Source organism: Ceratotherium simum, chromosome 8 (genome assembly GCF_057802395.1).
Source record: "Ceratotherium simum simum isolate JZ-2026a chromosome 8, ASM5780239v1, whole genome shotgun sequence".
NCBI lineage: Eukaryota > Metazoa > Chordata > Mammalia > Perissodactyla > Rhinocerotidae > Ceratotherium > Ceratotherium simum.
This window is the reverse complement of record NC_141907.1, coordinates 11,503,289-11,525,628: the sequence shown is the minus strand read 5'-3', so window position 1 is coordinate 11,525,628 and position 22,340 is coordinate 11,503,289.

Genomic DNA, 22,340 nt, shown 5'->3' with positions numbered 1-22,340 from the left:
AGTGTTCAGGCTGTAGAAGAGCAGGCTTTAAGGTGAAGGCTGTTCATGTGGATCCAAAGCCCCACAGGACTAATAGGTGAGGGGCCTAAGGAGCTCTGATATCAGGAAGACTTTTGGAGGAGCTAGAGCCTGGGCCTTGCCTTGAAGGTGGGCAGAGTTGGACTGTAGAGAAACAAAGTGTTAGAAGACAGCAACTTTGTAGCCCTGGTAGATTTTGAACCCACCATAGCTTGGTGGTTAGGAGTCTTAGTTCTAGAATCTGACTTCTTGGGTTCAAATCCTGGCTCTACCTCTTATTGGCAGAGTGACCCCAGGCCAGCTCATTAGCCTCTCTGTGCCTCAGTTTTCTCATCTCTTGAAACGGACATTAAGAATAGTCCCTAACCGATAGGGTTGTTAGGAGGATTAAATGGGTTAAAAAATGTAACGGGCTTAGAACAGTGCCTGGCACGTAGGATGCACCCAGGAGAGGTTATTCTATCCTAGTTTTAGCCACTACATTTTTAATCCACGTAGAGATACATCCATTACTATCTCACTCCTGACCTCCTCCCTGGGAGGAGAGGAGTAACTCATTAGAGAGGTCTGAGGGAGAAACTGGCCTTGTGTAGAAGCTTCTCTTCCTGTTAGGGACACTCTGGGGGACATGTGTTTGACTCAGCTCCTCCAGAATCAGATTTTCCCTGGCTCAGAGCTGTGTGGGCTGGTGGATAATTGTGACCAGTTCTGGGATTCAGTGTTAGGTGCTCCAGATGCCTGTGGATATAAACCAAATTCTCTAATATCAGCTTAACGGTGGTCAAACTTTGGCCCCATCTGCCTGTCTCCTTTTTTATTTCTCCATTGAATTGAAACTTAGATAAGAATGAGCATAGCTGTTTATTGGGTCCTCTTAAAGACCCCCAACAGGATCACATTTAAATTGAGTAGAAAAGCATGAGACAGTGAATGACAGGGTTCTTAGTGTCCCAAGAGCAGAAGATTCATGCTGAAGAAATTGGGAGAACCAAAACAAAAAGTCAGTGTCCTTTGGGATGGTCATGGGTGTGACTTCCTAAATGTCAGAGTCCCCAGACTAAGCTAATCCCCAGCCTAGCAACCAGGGGATGCAAATGTTGAAACTCAGAATGTGTCATGGCATCTATTTCTATCTTTAGAGGACCTGTTATGAGTTCAGACCCCCAGCGGTGATTCATTTCAATGCATATATGCGTGTGGAACCCAAAGGTGTGGCATAAAGCACAAAGATAGCACTCAGAACACAGAGTGTTCAGGTCAGAGAGACAGACACAGTCAGTGAGCAGTAAGGCCAACAGATACAACAGGCATTCTCAGGCCAAGGGAAAATTATGAGCCAATACTTGTTGAGCACTGCATGGACCAAGCTATCTAAACCAATTATTTAAGATGACTTGTAAACTAAACTGGGAGCAAACTTACAAGCTCCTTACTGGGAGTATGGGCTTTGAAACAAGGAAAGGATATCATCGGGCAGACAGGATGAAGATGAGACGCAGGATGAGGACGCAGAAAGGGACCAGCAGAACTTAGTTGATGCAAAGTGGAAGAGAGAGCCAGTCTGGGCCAGAACAGATACTCCTCTCTCTGCCACACGTGGCTAAATGTTTATATGAGTAGTGATCAGAAATAAACGTTAGACCACATTGTAGGTATTTGGTAGTTTGGAGTGAATAATTTTGCTTAAGTCACTTGTTTAGTGAAATAGATTTATATGCACCTTACTTCACAGTGTAGTTTTAGATGATTATTAAGAAAACCTGTGCTGTCATTACAATATCTGTGTCAGTGAATCCACAGGTATGTGTGTCTAGAACTGTGTAAACTGTGTAGACCTCACTTAACTATTTCAGTCAGGTGACTGGTAGGCAGTGTGTGCAAAATCAGCTAAGCAGCTCATGTTCATGGACACCTTTTCAAAGTGTCTTCTTTCGGTCTACGAATCCTATTTCTAAGCAAATAAATTAAGGTTCTCATCATAGAAGATGTGTTTGGTCAAATGTTCAAATGTCACTGAAAATAGTAGCAGCAGTAGAGCTGACGGAGTACTAGAAGAAGAGACAAATACAGTTAATTAGAATGAATAATCCTGCTTAATTTCCTCCCTCCCTTCCCTCCTTCGATCCTCCTTTCCTCCCTTCCTTCCTTTCTTCCTCTCTTTCTCCCTCCCTTTCTCCTTTCCTCTCTTCCCCCCACTCCCTTTCTTCCTTCCTTCCCCCGTTGTAAAACATTGCAGGTTGGGTTCCCTGGGAAGCCAACACTGAAATACAGTTTAACATGCAGGATGTTTATTGAAGAGTTCTCTTGGGATGAACACCTGGGGAAGGGAGAGGAAGGAAGCAGGACTGGGCAGGGGGAGAAGCTGAGCTGTGATGCAGGCCTGAGAGCCTCATCCAACCCCATGAGGGGCTCTGGAGCTAGATGTTCAGAGTTGTCCTGATTTAGGCCAAGATGGCCAGGAGTTTTTGTAATTGAACACCGATCCATTATTGGATGTGGGGTTCCCAGGAGAGAGTATGACCTTGATTAAAGGGGCATCTCTGCAGCTGAGACATCCCTGAAGGGGCGGAGAGCTGCAGGCATCTGTCCTCAGCACTCACAGGCTGGCACAACAATTGAAGGAGCATCTGGGCAGCACATCACGCAGTGTGCTATATAGCGCCTCTGTAGGAAATTTGAAGGAGACTAATCTAACATTAGTATCTAAGACAGATGTGAGGGAGAAGAAGGAGAAAGTACCGGAATCAAGGAGGTCAACAATAGGGCCATTGTAAGAATCTAGGAATGAGGTGGTAAGGGTGAGAATGGAAAGGGAGAGAAAATCAAGAGATGGATGCAAATCCACCGCCAAATGGCAATCAAGAGAATTCATCTCTCTGCAGAATGAATGTGGACAACGAGGTCACCCAAAACTAGCCCTCCTACTTATATCTTCAGTGCACGCCTGAGTCTAATTTTCTTGATGGGAAAATTCTCCCTGAACCGACACAACCAGCAGGTACAATACACAGAATATATTTCCTGTTAATTTCCTGTTTTAGTCAATCAGCTCTTGAGGCAGCTTTGTATAACTATAGAATGGCAAGAACTGATTTCAAATTTTGGCTCTGATGTGTCTTTTATGTTTGATTCTGGTCAAGGTTTTTAATCTTCCTGAACCCCAGCTTCCTTATTTGTAAAATGGGAACAACGCTCTCTATCCTTCTCAAGGTCGTTACAAGGTCAAAAGGGAGAAAAAGTATACATGAAAAGCATTTAGCACAGTGCCTAATATGTAGCAGTTCTTTAACAAAGTTAGTTTTCTTGTCAGGAAAAAGGAGACTATATTGAACTTTCTAGACTCCTCCATTGGACCCAATTTTGAAAGAGAATCTTGTGAGAGCATGGTCTTTGCCCAGATTTTATGTTCAGAAAAATAATATAAAAAACTTCTGGTTTTAAAGTGAAATAAATGCATAAAAAATTCATCTTTCAGCTCAGACCTAGCATGTTGAAATCTGCCTGGAGCAAAATTTCATGGCTGAGCAACAGCCCTGGAAAATAACATTCTAAGTTTAAAGTTCTGCACCAATCTTCACATTCCAGACCTATTTAAAAGAACATTTTAAGTCTACCATAAAGTGGCATTTGAGTTGATGAAGTTTTTGCTGAAGGAGAAAAGAAGTCAGGTAGTAATATTTGTATTGGTTCATTTTAGTAGCTTCCCATCTAGTGAAAACTAGAAATGATCTCTGATAGAGAACGTAGTAGGAATGTTTTGGGTGGACCTCAACTCTGCAACAGTGTCCTGAGGCCCCCACTGTGTGGAGACTCCCTGCACGTATAGATGTTGCACATAGAGCAGGGGACCTGTCCTGAGAGATTTGCAGTCTAATGGGGAGACCTCCATGAAAATGTACTTTCCTCTAAATACCAAATAGAAAGGGCTGTGCTCTGCCCCAGTTTATCCTTTAGACACTCAAAGCAGAGAGTCTGGGGCCTGTGAGTTTTTCACGGGCTTAAATACAAATGTCTGATATCTGAAAAAAGAGCAGCTCCACAGGGTGAAAAGAAAACATCAAAATAATGAATAAATACTAAGTTAAATGTTTATAAAACTTTATTTTATAACAGCTGGCCAACTGCAACTCAAGACACAGACATACATATTCACATTTCTATAAAATATTTACTTGTATATATATGGGTGTTTGTGTATGCATACATACATATATATATATATATAATATAGCTTAAACCACACGGAAAAAAGTCATTAATTTATACCAAAACTAATTCAGAACTAGTTGTATGTTCTTTAGCATTTTCTTAAGTGAAACAGTATAGCTACCATGGGATGTGGATACATTTTGTTTTAATAAAGTATGCAGGAGGCCTCTGAAAACAAGAGTACCTAGATCCTCCACAGGCTTAAAACTAGCCCTTGCTGTAGGAGCCCCAGAAGGACAATGCCTCCCTTGCCCAGGGAAAGATTCCAAAGAAGACAAACCTGGAATCGCATGTTGAGTACAAAGTAAGCGTGGTGACATGTCACAAATTTCACAACCAAGGACAGTTCTGAAACCACGTAATTAAGTTTATCCATGTATCTGGCAATTGGTCAGGCCCTTCTGACTTAATAAAATGCAGCTCAATGCTTCATGCCAGTGGCAACTCGTGCTAACTCTTGGATTGGTAATAAGCAGGACTGAGCAAGTGTAGGGTCATTTAATCACCTTCCAATTGTTTAGTGATTCTGTTTTACAAAAGAGCTAATTCCCTGGGACTCGATCAAGGGCACAAATAGCAGAGACCAGCAGAACGTGTGAGTGGAATAGCAGGTGGTACAATATGAACAGAAGAGCATGCTCCCCGGAGCAGACGACCAGGTCAACTCCCAGAGATGCTGATGGGAGGCTGCTTCCGAAAACGCTTTTCCTTTAGTTGTTTCTGTTCTTTCACCGGGCTCTGGATGGAAACAGATTTGGAATTGGGAGCAGGATGTCACAGCCCCACTTTTTGTCTTCCTTAAGAGTCAGAGAAGTCTTGACGTGTTAAGTTTGTCGGGATAGGATTTTACAAGATTCACTTTCAATGTGAAAGCTCAGGGGAATCGTGGCTTTACCTCTGGGAACCGTAGTTCTGTGCAAGGCAGCTGAAGCCATCCATTCTTCCTCTGGATTGACTGGATCCCTCTAAGTGTTGGTTATCCTTGCCAAACTGAAACTGGACCTGGGCATAGGGGAACAAGACCCAAAGTTTATCCTCTATATGGCCCAATTATGAACCTGATTTAACAGTACATATCAATATTATTATTTGTCCATATGTGCTGATTTATTTATCCATCCCTTCTTTCCTATAATAAAAGAAGCTAAAGAAATAGTCTCTATTGAGTGTTTACTCTGTGTTACGTCCTTGACTAGGTGGTTCCTGTTACATTTCTATCCTTTAATCTCTACCTCTTTCCTGCAGAGTAGGTCTTATTGGCCCATTTTAGAATTGAGGAAACTGAAGCTCAGAGAAGTGAAGGGAACAGCCTGAGGTTACAGAAATGTGAGTGGCAGAGCCAATATTTAAAACCAGGTTTATTTAATTCCTAAGCATTTACCCTTTTTCATAGCATGAAATATTACTCTTGAAAATTCTTATTGTCTCTCCTCTGTTCCCTGACATAAAGTTAAAACAAGTTATATTCTAAGAATGTGTCAAGTTCCATTTTAGGTGTTGGGAATGAGGAGAGAACTGTCCCTCTGGGCAGAGTCTTTGCTCGCCAGCAACTTATACTCCACTGGGGAAGGTAACATGGGAACAGCTCACTTTACTGACTGGTAGAGAGAACTCCTCCAATGAGCTGCCTGCCTGAGCACTTGGGGGAAGATAAAGAAAGAAGTGACTGGATTTGACTGAGAAATTTAGGAGGCCTTCATAATAAAATGGTATTTTGATTTGTACCTTAAAGGAATAGGAGGTTCGGCTAAGCTGGGAATAGTCAGGAAGGACCTTCTGGGCAGAGGGCTGAGAAAGAGCAGAGACAAGGAGGCTGCGATGTGTTGCACACATGGGGACATGGAGTTTTCAGAACAAAGGTTGACAATACATCAGGTTTTGGATGGACCTCATGACAGAGGGACTGTTGGGAGGTTTGCAGGCAGGTGTCGGGGTATGGACTTCCTTCTATGAGGGCAAGGAGGGAGCGAGGGACTTGCTCAGAACTTCTCACCTCACCAGATACCTGTTCCAAGTGTTCTGAGCCATAGGTTACAACGGGGTTGTAGGTGAGAGTGTGGCCAGCCTTCTGGAATCGGTCTCTATCATCAGGAAAATAATTCCCAAAGTGTCCTTTATGGACAATCAGAAGGGCCACGTTTGTCTGCACACCAAGATCAGGCTTTGCTATGTGTCCAAGTGTAATTTACTTTGAGCTACCTACCTCAGCCTGCCCCTCAGTGCGGGATTCACAGTTCCCCATAATTCCTCAGTGACAGCCTGTCTAGGCGCTAGGCTTCACTTGGGAACAAGGCAGGCGATTTGCTTGCATTCTGCAGAAGGATTCTCACAACAGAAGGATAAGCCAGTGAAGATGAAATTGTGGTTGGTAGAAAGTGCTAGAAAGAAAATAAAATATGGGGATGTACCAGAGAATGAGGAGGAGTGAGATGTTTAGCGAAAGCTTGTCTGAGTGGTGGTCAAGAGAATATTAATGTATATATTTAATTTAATTTGGTAATGCAGGCACCCCACATAAATTTCAAAATATTCTAAAGTATATAAATAGAGAAAAAGAGAGTCTCTCTTCCACTCCTGTTCTCCAGCCACGCATTTGCCTTTTCAGAGACCAAAACTGAAATTGATTCTTTGTGTATTTTTGCAGAGATGTTCTATGCATGTACAGCTCTGTATGTGTAAAACACCAATGAGACCATCCTAAATATACTGCCTGACATATTATCATTTTCACTTTATGGTATTTCTTGGAGAACTTTCCATATTAGTAAATAGAGTCACCACACTTATTTTTAGCTGGTTTCACAATATTCCATGGTATAAATATACAGGTCCACAGTATTTACCTCTAATTATGAAATCCCAAAAGCCCTGAAAACTTAGTTTTACTCCAAATTTTGACACCCAAGCTCATGAAGCAGCAAAACTGACTTGAACTGGTATGAAAATATTTTTAGTTTTTGGTAATCCCACTTAGTGTTCACGGGATATGCTTCAGAAGTATGAATATATTTGATTACAGGGTGCTGCCCAGGGTCTGCTGGGAATGGGGGTATCTATCATACATGTACTGTATTACCTAACTAAAAGAAAAAAGGAAAAATCTGCATTCTGAAACAAAACTGGCCTCAAGGGTTCTGGATAAGAGACTGTGGCCTTTTATTGTGTTTTATTTAGCATGCCCCCTATTGATGGATATTTCAAAATTTGTTCTTACAAACAATGCTAATACATACATGCATCCACGCCTATGTGGTTTATCTGTAAGGTAAATTCTTCAAAGAGGGATTCCACGGGTCTAAGTGTTTGTATATTTATACTTTTGCACAGTCTTACCAAACTGCTCTTATGCTTTCACCAGCATTGTTTAAGAGTATCACTTTTCTCTGTCTGCTTTTCATGCCTACAAAGTGCAATCAACTTTCAGTCATTCGGTGGTTCATTAGCTGGAACTCTATCACCCTGGGCCACATGTTCCTGATTTGATGAAACTTGCTGATCATGAGAACCACGGGGTTTAATGACAAGAGAAGAGCAAGTGTTACTGAGCCATGTTTGAATATCAGTGGCTTATTCTTGGAACATATGCAGCCAAGGTATGCTAGATGAGGTTAATGACGAAATCATGTGACTGATCCTTTAACCAACATGCCAGATACTAGGCAGTGATAACATTGTGGGTTACGAGGTTTAACTGAAGTGAAACAATTGCATCATTTATTGTTTTAGCAACTACAAGGTCACTCTTGGTGAACTGGGATCATTGAATCAGAACAAAAGTCCTCGCCCGTGTAGAAACAAAGCTTACTGTAGAAGGAACACAGTGTGAAGAAAGGATCTGGGTTTAAATCCTGGCTTTGCTCCCTCATAGTGAATTTTGGCAAGTGGCTTAACTGTCCAGAGATTTGGTTTTCTCATCTGTTTAATAATAGTAATATCTGCATTGCATTATTGTGATTATTATTAGGATCAAGATGAATGTATTTAAGATACTTGGCACATGGTAGATATTCATTAATTGTCTGGTTTTGATATTGAAATCTTGAGCCAAGAGGCTTCTAGGTGCCTGTTAATTTTTTTTTTTTTGTGGGGAAGATCGGCCCTGAGCTAACATCTACCAATCCTCCCCCTTTTTTTTTGCTGAGGAAGACTGGTCCTGGGCTAACATCCATGCCCATCTTCCTCTACTTTATTTGGGATGCCGCCACAGCATGGCTTGACAAGCAGTGCGTCGGTGCACACCTGGGATCCTAACTGGCGAGCCCTGGGCTGCCACAGCAGAGCGCGCGCGCACTTAACCACTTTTGCCACCAGGCCAGCCCCACCTGTTAATTTTTTAAATCTCATGATAAAGCAGATAAACCCACTACCTTAGATCTGTTAGAAAGATTGATTTGAACAAGTGTTGGTATAACTGAGTGAGTGTGAAGGAAAGAAAACACTGGGAGAGCCAGGGGACAAAGCATGGCTGCCAATTGGTCTGATCATCTAGGAAACAGACAGTAAATGATCTTGTCTTAAGGTGGTCAGGCTTGCCATTAGGGGTCTCAGCATGGATGTGCCTAAACAGGACAAGCTTTGGGTCAGATTCAAAGCGTACAGTCTCGAAGAGGAGCAGAACCAAAGGGGACTTTCTCAGGCAACCCACTTCTGATGGGCACATCTGAGATGTGGGGAAACTTATACCTGTCCCAACACTTCTCATTATTTCTACCTATGACTTTTAGATAAATGAGTATAAAGCAAGGATTATTCTCTCAACTACCCCATTCTCCATAAAGGCATTAAAACTAAATTTATAGTAAATGACTGGATACTTCACCCCTACTCTGAATTCCTGAATCATCAAGTTTGTGATTCTTCAAAAAACCAAGGATTTCTCTGTCTTGAGTACTTTTACAGTTTCTTTGCACTGTAACTAAAGGGAAATGACATCTGTAGATGTCTTCTTTAACCAGTCGTCTTTAACCAAAAGTGTAGTAGCTAAACACGCACTGAGTGGAGCCAAGCTGACAAGAGTCAAATCCCACCTCTGCCAGTCACTAGTGGTGTGACTTTGGGCAAGTTACATAAACTCTCTGTTCCTCCATTTAGTGCTCTGTACAATGGGAATGATAATACTAAATCAGCCTCGAGGGGTTATTATGAGGATTAAATGAAAAACAGAACAAAACAAACCATGTGACATGCTTAGAATAGTGCCTAGCACACAGTAAGCATTCAGTAATTGTAAGGTAATATTATTCATTCCCAACGTGAGTGCTTACCATGTGTCAGCATTGTGCTAGAAAATGAGATTCAAGGGGTGGGCGCAGTGTTGGGGTCTGTGATTGGGTCCATAACTAGCACTTCTCTTTTCTGTCTGAGTTTTGAAACAATTGAGAAACAGGCAAGAGAATCAACAGATGGAGAGCAAAAATGTTAAATGTTGATAAAGTCTGCATACAAGAACATATCTTAGATTGAAAATGGGCTTGCTAACTCCCAACCCCCTGTCTAGGCCTTGGCATAGCACACCCCGGTAAAGTTTGAGTCTAGAGCCCAGATTCCCTAATTTAGATCACTTCTCTCACTGGTGCAAATGGGGGAAGGAAGAGAGAGACCAAATCCCCCAGGGCTCAGGGTCTTTGTAGATTAGCTCCACTCAATGGACCATTGACTACTGCCATCAACCCGGTAAATGAGAACACCTCAGAGAGAAGTAAAGGTGGAGCAAGAGACCAGAGCATGGAGAAGAGGTCTTCTTGTCTTCTCAATAAGGTGAAACAGTCTCTGTTAAATCATGTGAAATCAAGGACATGACGTCTGGTATGTCCTCAGAAAACAATGAGTAATGTCGAATGATACATCAACTCTATAAAGAATTTTTATGACCATAGTCTCAAGTTTTCTTCACAATGATCCCATAAACCAAATGGAAAGGAAGAGAACTATCATTAACTGCGTGTTCACAATTTCTCAGGCAATGAGCGAGTGCTTTATGTGCATTCTCTCTGTTGCCTGACTGCTCGAGGTCAAGGAAGTAGGAATTGGGAATATTCCACATCTGACTATGGGCACGAGAGGAGAAAGTGGGGTGCTCACGGCAAAACAACATCCCACCCCATATTACTTTGCATTTTTTACATGGTCTGTCAAGGATAACTATCATAATTCACATTTGTTTGGTGCTAAAAAAAAAAAAAAGAGGAAAAGAGTTTTATACAACTTCTTTAGAAACATTAAATCCTTTGACCTTTAGGACAACCCTTTTAAAGAGACTCAATAGTTCAATGTATATTCTTTTTGAGTGCTCAATAAGTGTAGGACACAGGGCTTGGCCCATGGACTATAACAACAAGAAAAACAGACATGATCCCTTACCTTGGGGGAACTTTCAGTCTTGATGTGGGAGAGAGATGCCATCAAGTAGCCACTGTGATGAATGCAGAAGGGCAACTTGTATGGGTCTATGAGGCTCAAGAGACATATCTAGGAAACTGTATGGTACGCAAGGGCTGGGGAGAGCATTCCAGGTTGAAGGAACAGTGTGTGCTAAAGTCTTGTGGCTGAAGATGGAGGGCATGCTTGAGGAAAGCCATTGTGGCTGAAGTGCAGGGGAAAGAAAAGCAGCAGATGCAGTTACTGTCCATCCCCACTTTACAGATGAAGAGACAACCCCAGAGCAAGGCATAGCTTACCAAAATCACCACGAGGGAGTGTAGGAGCAGTACCTCGAAGATTACAATTAACTCTCAAACTCTGTCACACTGATGTCTTCCCTTCATGCTAACCCTCTTGTAGGGAGAAGAAAAAACTGCCAGGGGTGCTATTGGTTAGCCTTTAATTTCAGTGGGAAGGAAGCTCATGGGTAGATTCACCATTCTGTAATATCAACAAAGGCACCAAAAGTGCATAGCAGGAGCCACCTACTTGCCACTCATAATTAATGCGCAATGGGGCCTTCTGAACTTCATGGCACTTATATTTCCATTCTTTTCTCAGATAACTTCTCAGAACTTTTCAAAAGCCGTGAGGAACACTCCACCTACTAGAAAAAACACGGACTGTGTGTGCTGAAAAAGCAAGGATACACACACACACACACAGTAGTCCCTGCATTTATCACTACCTTGTCCTGTGACTTGGAGAGATTCCCTAATTGCTGCCCTGTCAATCCCACAAAACCAGTGGTCCTTAACAGATCTTAAGAGATAGCTGTGAGAATCTGGTAAAGCTAAAGCTGTCATCCCTTTCCCCCTCTCCAAACATATCTGTGTGCACACAGGCACACATCTTTGCATGCATTTCTCAGGGGCTGCACATTGCATCAAGCCTACCCTGAGTCCTTCCTCTATTCTCAGAGTTCTTTTAGACTCTCCCATCCTCATTCCTTGATTTCTTTTTTGAATGTCAGCCCCTCCATAGGAGCTTCAACAAACACGGTAACTATGTGAAGAGCAGTGGTCTGAGGACAGAAATCTTGCCTACGTAGCTTGTCTATGCCACTTATTAGCTCTGTGACCTTGGGTAAATCACCTATTCTTTCTGAACATTAGTCTCATTTTTGGGATATCACTTGTTGCTCAGATTTTTGTAAGGATTAAATGAGTTCAAACATCACAGTGCTGGACAGGTGGATGATAGTTGCAATTATTAATGAACGTCTCTGAGTCTCACATCCACTGTCTATAAATTGAAGATGTTAGAACAGATGATCTTTGGAGCTTTCAGATCATAGGGTCTCTAATTCTTGGCCACTCTCCATCCCTTGGGCTCTCCATTGACTTATTCCCTCTCTAACTCCATCCCTGCCTCTTCCAAATGCAACAGACTTAGCTCAGGGCATTGCAAGGATCAACTCCATTTATAGACTTGATGGTGCTTGTAGTGCTTTCTCAGCAGCAAGACTGAAATGACTCATGATGAGGAACGACCATGGATGCAGAAACTGTAAGTGCTAAGTCCCCAAAGGAGAACATGTCTTTCTAAATCATAAAGCCAGGGAAAGAGGCGACCCGAGGAGAGTAGACTACAGGAGCATTTGAGAGTTTTGAACACCCCTGTGGGATTTGCTCCCAAATTTCCTTACAGGCCTGCAGACTATTTTCAGCCTGGGGTTCAAGTTACATTAGCATCACTGAGGACTCATTTGGGCCTCTTTATCACTGTGCAAAAAAAAATGAGCATCTCTTAGGAAGGAAGGGCACAGCAATGGAAAGCAAATCAGTTTCAGAGCCAGGTGAACCAGGGCTCTGTCCATCCCAGCTCTGCCACTTACCTGCTGTGTGGGCTTTGTCAGACGACTCAGCATTTGTGTTCATCATTTTCCTAATTTATGCATTTGAGAATAATATTAGTTATTTTTCAGGGTTGCTTTGAAGGTTATATGATACACTGGCACCAATGTGTGTTTGCAACAATCACACAAGATATAAAGATAGGTTTTGTATAACTGGGTATGGTTTTGACTGCATCCAAAATTAAATGCTTAGCAGACAAGAGGAAGCAGTATGGTGTGATGGTTATGTGGATGGCCATTGCCTGCATTCAAATTCGACTTCTACCATTTACCAGCTGTCACCTTGGGCAAGTTTCTTAACTTCTTGCCTCTTGCTTCTTAACCTCCGTGACTTGCTATTTTCACCTCTGAAATAGATATAATAATAAGTGTAGTTGTGAGGATTAAATGAGTTAATTTATGTAGAACAGCACCTGACATATGGAAAGTAAGATATGTGATACCCATTTTTTATAGGTCTCATACAGCAAGAGGATGACAGTAGGTAGATTCTGAATTTGAATTATCAGCCCCAACAACGTCGAGAGTATGGATGAGCCCTGTTGAAATTCCGTGTCTTTCTCTTCATGGTTATAAAATAGTCGCTGCAGCTCCAAGATTCAGGGTTTTATACATAAAACCCAAAACAGGAAGGGAAGGGTGATGGGCCAGGGGTTTTCTCAGTCAGCTGTTTCTTTTTATCCCCAGAAATCCTAGACTTCCCTTTATTTCTCATTGCCCAGACCTGGGTAACTGACAAATGTGAATGGATTCTGTGATGTAAACCCATCATGATTTACCATTTGGGATTGGGCATATTGCTTCTGAATCAAATGAAAATACTGTCATCAAGGAAAAGGGGGAATGTTTGTTTGATAGTCAACTAACAGTATTGGATACACCTTTATTTTAGAAATAATGACACAGAACTCAGGGAGATCAAGTAATTTATCCAAGGCCACTTTGCCGGGAGGTGTCAAGTTCTGGACAGGAGAATAGGTTCTCTGACCCCAAGTTGCTTTGTTTATGGCCCTTTGTTACTTCTTTGTTGTCTAGAAAGAACTATGAAGATGCACTGTATTCTTTTTGGATTAAGGCATTATAGGGCCCTGTTTTAAAAGGTAAAACTGAATCAAGTATGGGATCATTAGGTGGTTCATTCAAATAGTAATTCCTGGGTAGGCCCTATCTTTATCTATCTTATCCATCCATCCATCCATCCATCCATCCATCCATCTATCCATCCATCTATCCATCTACCTTTTCTTTTCTTCCTTCCTGTCATCCATTCATCATCCATTTTTCTATCCATACATCCTTTCATAAATCAACGCTTCTATCTATCCATCTATCTATCTATCTATCTATCTATCTATCTATCTATCTATCTATCTATCTATCTATTTACATTACCCATTTTCCTCCCTCCTTCCCTCCCTCCCCTTTCCTTTCTCCCAGTTACTCACCTACTCAACCATCTTTCTCCCATTTATTGACTGTCTCATTGTGTTAAGTGTTGGATAATATAACAATGAAAAAGACCTATCATTTGCCTTCAAGAAGTTCACATTCTGTTTGAAGAGCAGGCAATTCCAATATAGTATATCCAGTACTAACTGGGGCTCCCAATCTGTGTGTCAATGCCCAGGTCTTAAGAGGCTTTCCTGGTTGGGCAGAGAGGGGGTGATCAGTGTGGCTCTGTCCTGAGACCAGCAGGGCTGTGCAGGCTGCTCAGTACATAAGCCTTGGGCCCAGAAGTGCCCTCAGTTCTAAGGCAGCTGTCCTGACATCCAGTGCAATGTCTTCGGAATGAGCAAAAACTCTTGTAGTTCTTCAGATGTTTTAAAATACCAAGTACATTTTGCAAAGTATTCTCCCTTGAATATTTAAAATCATGTTTTATTTAAGGGAAATGTCTTTCATAAATTTCTGACCCATTTGAGCTTTATATCATTGTAATATTCTTTAAGAGCCAATTCATGTCCAATAAGCCTTTTCACCTTGTTTAATGACTTTTTAAAATTCTCTTTTCTTGCAGTCAAAACTGTATAAGCCAATTCGAATGCCACAGGGTTCAAGTTCAGTTCAGAGTGCTCAAATCATGAATTCTGAGAGACTTTTAAGTTGTTAAAATGAATTCTGCTCATCTGTATTCAACTCTGTATCTCCAGCAATTAGCCCGTGTGGACTTATCATGGGCACCATTGGAGGTTTGAAGAACTGGGCTTTTCACTGAATATTTAAAAACAGTGTAGGCATATCTTGCCTTATGCATATCAACTTGTCCTAAGCTGGGCTTATGCTTCTAACTTTGAGAAACTGAGAAAGAAGAAAGAAAAACCAACTATGCTAGTCTTTATTACGCTGTGTTTCAACTTGACCTCATTTAATATCTAAATAGTCCAAGGAGGTAGATATTATCTCCATTTTACTAATGAGGAAACTCAAGCTCAGAGAGGTTAAGTACATTCATCGGCATCACACATCTAGGAAATGGCAGAGAAGGTTGTCAGGTCTTCTGAACTCAAGCTTCATGGGCTCCTGACGTTTGTTCTGTCTGTGCCTTTCTAGCTTCATAAACTCCCCCTAAGCTGTGGCTGAGGGCTCCATCCTAGGCAGTGTGTCAGGTACGGAACATGAGCACATTACCTCACTTAATCCTTGCTCTTACCCCCTTTTACAGCTTAGGAAATGAAGTCTCTGAAATGTAAATAACCTGTCCCAAGTTACAGAGCAGAGCCAGGAAGACTTAAGTTTGAACTTTGCCTTCATCACTGTATTAGTTTCCTGAGGCTGCTGTAATAAATGACTGTAAGCTTGGTGGCTTAAAACAATAGGAACTTATTCTCTCACAGTTCTGGAGGCCAGAAGTCTGAAATCGAGGTGTCAGCAGGGCTGCGCTTCCTCTGGGGGCTCTGAGGAATAATCCCTTCCTTGCCTCTTCTTGCATCTGGCTGCTGTTGACATTCCTTGGCTTGTGGCCACTTCTCTCTCTGCTCCGTCTTCGCATCACCTTCTCTTCTGTGTGTCTTCTCCTCTGTGTGTCTCTTATAAGGACACTTGTCTTTTGATTTAAGGCCTACCCAGATAGTCCCAGAGATCTCTTCGTCTCAAGATCCTTGACTTGATCACATCTGCAAAGACCCTTTTTCCCAATGAGGTTCACAGGTTCTGGGGGTTAAGTTGTTAACCGATCTTTTTGTGGGAACCTCTTAATACTGATGACTGCGGAACCTAAACATTTCAACTGCTTCAGTTTCCTCTTCTGTAGAATAACATCAACAGTCGTTATCCCACAGCACTGCTGTGATGGATAAGTAGTAGGTATTAATCCTTCCAGTTGTTTCAGCACTCAGAGTTCACTTGGTTCACAGAATCCTCACTGCGTGTCACTTCCAAGGCCACAAAAACAGGCTTTTACCGGAACACAGACACACAGGTAGGTAAATGGTCTTTTTTATGCAAATGAAGTGAACTAACACTCTATAGATAAAAATATACTCTCAAACTTTGACGCATAGAGCGCTCTTGCCTTGTATTCTTTTTTTAATTGCAGTAACATTGGCTTATAACGTATACATTTCAGGTGTACACCATTATACTTTTATTTCTGCATAGATTACATCACGTTCACCACCCAAAGACAAAGTACAATCCATCACCACACACATGTGCCTAATCTTCCCTTTTGCCCTCCTCTCTCCCCCCTTCCCCTGTGGTAACCACAAATTCAATCTCTGTCTCTATGTGTTTTCTGTTGTTTTTATCTTCTACTTATGAGTGAGATTGTACAGTATTTGACCTTCTCCCTCTGACTTATTTTGCTTAGCATAATACCCTCAAGGTCCATGCATGTTGTCACAAATGGCTGGATTTCATCATTTCTTATGGCTGAGTAGTATTCCATTGTGTATACATACCACATCTTCTTTATCCATTCATCCCTTGATGGGCACTTAGGTTGCTTCCAAGTCTTGGCTAAGACATTTCTCCAAAGAAGATATACAGATGGCTAAAAGGCATATGAAAAGATATTCAACATTATTAACTATCAGGGAAATGCAAATCAAAACTACAAGGAGATATCACCTCATTCCCATCAGAATGGCTATAACTAACAAGACAGGAAACAACAAGTGTTGGAGAGGATGTGGAGAGAGGGGAACTCTCATACACTGCTGTGGAGAGTGCAAACTGGTGCAGCCACTATGGAAAACAGTATGGAGATTCCTCAAAAAGTTAAGAATAGAACTACCATACGATCCAGGTATTCCACTGCTGGGGGTTTATCCAAAGAATATGAAAACATGCACACTTAAAGATACATGTGCCCCTGTGTTTATTGCTGCCTTGTATGCTTCTCCACCTCCTGTACCAACGATATCAGGGGAACCATCCTAGAAGCTGAGTTGCTATTCAAAATGTGTTTTCTGTCAAAAATACTCTTCTGCTTGGTGACTTGAAAGATGACAAAGGCTTTTCAGAACTGCTCTGAGGCTAATCCACAAATAAATGCTCCTGACTTACATCACCACCTGCAAACCTGCAATACAACCTTGTTTCTGTGGGGAAGTATGTGGGTTCAACACAAATGACCAGGAAAATTTTGTTTTACAAACTTTTGGAAAGTTACTTCTAAGAAGGGCAAAACTTTGTATTGGTGGGTCAGTGTGAGTCACCTTGGTAGCCCAGGAAGCACAAATTGCCCCAACCCCTTCTCTCCCCTTCTTTTGTTCCTCTCTTTTCTTCCTTCCTTTACTTCCTGTTTTCTTTATCTTTCCTCAAACCCCTAACAATACTCCATCATATGCCAAGACCTGGATTAGGCCTGGAGGGTATGTGATATGGGCTCAGAATCCAGAAGAGATAGAAGAATATAGACAAATGGTCACCCTCTGATATTCTATGATGGAGCATATAGAGAGCTCTGGGGCAACGTACCCTCTTGGAACATCAGCCATGTGTTGGAGGAGAGGGGGAATTGAGACTGGCTTACAGAGGATGCGGTGTTTGAGTTTGGGCTTGAAAGATCAAGAGGTGCAGGCCAGGCAGAGGGACTAGTGTGTGCAAAGGCTCAAAGGCAAAAAGATAGATGCCAATTTCAGGGAATGGTGGGTCCTTTGATATGACCAGAGTATAAGACCATAGCAGGGACCAGAACCAAGGGGAAATACCAAGCACGCCACATTGAAGTCAGAGGCTATCACCAAAGGGTCTGAAGCCAGAGACTGGCAGGGACAGATCCAGGTTCTAGAAAGATCTCTCTGGCCTTAATAGAGAGGTTGGGTCTGAGAGGAATTGGCCTAGAGTAAAGGAGACTAGTGATGATGCTCCTGACTATTTTATGTGCTTACTATATGCCAGGCATTATTCTAAGCATTTTAAATACATATTCACTAGTTTAGCCTTCACAACAATCTTATGAAGCGTGAATTTCTCCATTTGGCAAAGAAAGAATAAATAACTTGCCCAAGGTCATCCAGTGCATAAATGGCAGAGCTGGATTTACACCTGGAGGGTGGGCTCCAGAAAATTAAGATCCAGAGTGGGTCCGTGACAGTGGGAGTGGAAAAGAAGAGGTGAAAGTTCTAGAACTTCGGGCCTGATTGGCGGGCAGGTGTGAGGAAGGTAACAGGGGCCTCAATCCCACCCAAGTTTCAGGTTGAGCTATGTGAGATGCTCTTCCCTCATGCCCATCCTCCCCTATATTCTGTCATCTGAGTGCTTGTGCAACCAGTGTCCCCAGGCCTGACCTCTTCCAGCAGGCTCCTTATACAGAGGGAGGGGGCTGAGAGTATGATAGTTTGTGTAGTGATTTAACATCCAAACTCTGGAGGCAGATTGCTGGATTTGCATCTCTGCTTCCCCTGTTTTAGTTCCTTGCTATTCAGGACATGATTGGTAGACCAGCAATACCAACTTGTTAGAAATTCAGAATCTTAGGCACCACCCAGACTTTCTTAATTGGAATCTGTATTTTACTGGTTGATTCTGACATACACAAATTGATTCCAAGGTACAACAATGATTGAGAGGTGCTGTTCTTCCTGTATAACGTTGAGTAAATTATGTATCCCTTCTCAATCTCAGTTTCTCCAACTCTAAGATGCAGGGATAATAGTATCTTCCTGATAGAGTTCATATTAAGTATTTAGAAATTGAAAGAATTCATATTAAGTATTTAGTGCAGGAGCACAGAGAAAACCTCAAAAAGTATTACTCACCATTATTATTATTTAGTTCTGGTGAGAAGGATTGATATTTACATGCTGATTTATAGGTTACAAAGCATAAATCCATGATCTGAATTGGTTATTACAACTATTTTGTGAAGCAGATGAGGAAACTGAGGCCTTGAGAAATAGCATGATAGGCCCAGAGCTAGAATTTAGAGTCTAGCACTAGTGCTCCATTTTCAGGGGGAAATGGGCCACAGTTACCTAGCCTCCTTTATTACCTTTGAGCAGAGTCATTTTCGTGGTAGGGAGGGAAAAGAAGGAGATAAATCTGTCAAACTCATGTTTTAAGTCAGAAAACTGTTGGAGACCTTCTACGCAGACAGTCCACCAGCACGTCAGATCTGAAGAGACCCAGGAACCCCTTACTGGTGTCTTTGTTCCTCCAGACCCACCTGCACCCTTCTTTGTCCTCCTCTGTGCCTCAGCAGCCTGACCTGTATGGACTACATCAATGGGTTCCTTCACCCCCTAAGTTCTGGATGGGTTTCCCCAACAGGTAGCCCTGGCAGAAGGTGGTGAGTATGAGGTGAATGATGATGGGGTATTTACTCCCCCAACTCCTTTCTTGCATCTCTAAGGCCACTGTTGAGAGGTCCTCTCCATACTGTTACCCTTTCTGTGATTCAGGACTTGCTATCAACCCTGTCCTTTCAGACCTAGCATTGGTGACAGCTGTCTACTGTGTAAGCCCTGGGTACTCTACCAGCACCCTTATGCTTAACTGTCGCCCAGCCCTCACCAACTAAATCCTTCTGATATGACCTATTTTGAATGAGTTATCTGTTTCCTGCCATGACCCTAACTGATAGAGTAGTGAAGGGGGGACCTTCATTTTCCAGAAGGAAAGCTGAGTCTCCGAGAAGGAAGTTATGCATCCATTTTTCACATGGCTGGTTAATGATAGAGCTAAGTCTAGAATCAAATCACATGAGTCCCAGTTAATATTTTCTTATTGTCTTGTGTTCTCTTTACCTTACTTTTCCCTTCACCTCATTTGCACAGGCCTCTTCCAAGGCTTCATAATTAATTTGGTATACCTAAGTTTGTATTCTCTTTCTCAAAGTGGGCTCCTGAATTGCATGAGCCTCAGGCCCCACACAGCCAGGAGCCTTCCCTCTATCTTGGGAAAGAAGTGTAGACGTATATTTGACTTGATCATGAATCTTAGCCTTAAGCTAAGGGAGAAGGCTGAGGATTCATTCAGGAGGAAGCATTGCTAGGAAACTCACCAGTCACACTTATGAATTTATTCTTTGGCTTCTGGGGCCAACCTGCCTGCTCCTCCCTGTTGTTTCCCTCTCCCTCATGTCCCACGTGGTACTGTCTCTGTTCCTGGCCACTGTTGATGGTGACAGAGCTGTTCCTTCTTGTTATCAGGTTGTTAAGGAAGCACAAGAACTCTCCTAAAGTATTCTGAGTTTTTTATTGCAGAATTTACGAATAGACGAATAGAAATCTCAAAATCTGTGAATCTTATGGGACTGTTTAAAAGCATCTACTGCATAATCTTGGTCTTTGCTGATTTGGAAATGGAGTTAGATCTCCTCTTTCCTGGATCATTTTTTGTATTCCTCACTGACTAATCTCTTAGATATTCTGGGAATGGGCTTTAGAGTCACCCTCCAGAGGTACCACAGCCTCTGCCATTTAGCTCCCTCCTCTCCTTCAAACAGACTGCTGGGGCAAGACAATGGTGACCAGGGCGGCTAAAGCAGTCATCTTGTACCGTGACCATAAGGTGACCTTGCAAATGAAGATCACCCATAGTGTGGCCACATAATTGCAAGGATAACTGCCCTTCACCAAAGATCCATAGGATTTCATTCTCCTTTTATTTCTTACTCTTCCTTAAACGCCATACCCCACCCAGCTCTATGTCCCTGTTTCCTGGATGCCTCCTGCCTAGAGCACCTTACTCTCCAGTCCCTGACTACCAAATAAATAAAAATGCCACTCCTTCCATGAAGCCTTTAAAGATTGACCAAAGCAGAAATAAATCTTCCCCACTTCTGAGAACACACCTCCATAAAACAACATACCTGACACCTTATATAAAAAACAAAATGTGCCAGCATCTATTTATAGTGTTGTTCTGCTTGTATATTGCTTTTACATATATTAAAGCCCTGGATTTTGACTTTAGTAGATAAGTATTATTACAGCCATTTTATAGATGAGGAAACTCAAGAGCAATGAGTTTTTGGGACTTTCTCCAAGATCATTCAGAGAGTAAATGGTTTTACCTATAGTAGAATGATAATTCTTAATCACAAGCCTTGCTGTAGAACAGTGGAAAGAGGAGGTGCAAAGTTTGGATGGGGCATTTCTGTAATTCCACTACACTAACCCACTCATTAATGACATGATCTATGGTCTTGATTCCCCTAGCAATAATGGAATTTTGACAATATAATTTAGTAGAAAGAATGAGATGTAGAAACTCACACAAGCCTGGGCTCAAATCTGTGTTAGGCATTTACAGCTAAGAAAGTGACAACATCACTGAGGCTGTTTCATTCTCTGTATAATGGGGTTTTAATGTCAATGGTATAGATTGCTGGTTTTCTCCAATATCCATTCTCTTCCTCCTCCTTAGGAATAGAGAATCACCACCCAGAGTAAAGACTGCATTTTCTAGCTACTTTTACAGCCTTTGACTAAGTATTGTCCAGTGATACATATGCCAACATGTCATAGGTCCCTACTTGGAATTTTTTAAAAAGACAACTAGGTGCACACTCTTTGCCCTTATTTTTTTGTCCTTTCCTTGCCTTGCTAGGAGTACAGGGTAGAATGCAGGCATAATGACTAGAGCTAAAGCAGTCATTTGGGATCATGAGAAGACCTTGAGAATGGAGGTCACACTCAGAGGAGCCCGGGTTCTTGAAAACTTTTGGAGCACAGTCAGTATATTAGCCCACTTTCTGTCTTAGAACTTACAGTGAGAGAGGAATAAACTTTTGTCTAAGCCACGGTTATTTTTCAGGTCTCCCTTACTTTTAACTACACCTCATCCTAATTACATATACAATACTTTTCTTTTAGGGTCTTTGTAAGTATTAAATATATATTTTTTAATGTTCCTGACACATAGTAGACAATAAATAAGTACTAGTTATTAGTATTGTAGTATCACCTAGTTTTGCACATATTACATATTCAGTAAATTATTGAGACTTATATTAAATAAAATTCATGTTCCAGGGTAAACCTTGGCTGAAAAATTCTCTTGGGTTGTTCTTCGTGGAGATATTAAAAGATAGTCTAGGCAGGGGCCAGCCCGGTGGCATAGTGGCATAGTGGTTGGGTTTGCACACTCTGCTTTGGCGGGCCGGGGTTCGTGGGTTCAAGTCCCAGGCACAGACGATGCACCACTTGTCAAACCATGCTGTGGTGGTGTCCCACATACAAAGTGGAGGAAGATGGCCATGGATGTTAGCTCAGAGCCAATCTTCCTCAGCAAGGAGAGGAAGATTGGCAACGGATGTTAGCTCAGGGCTAATCTTCCTCACCAAAAAAGGAAAGAAAGAAAAAGAGTCTAGGCAGTCTTAGTCAGTGTAAGTCATGGCGTAGATGACCAAAGCTGGGCCTGTGGTAGATCAGCTTCTAGGACCTGG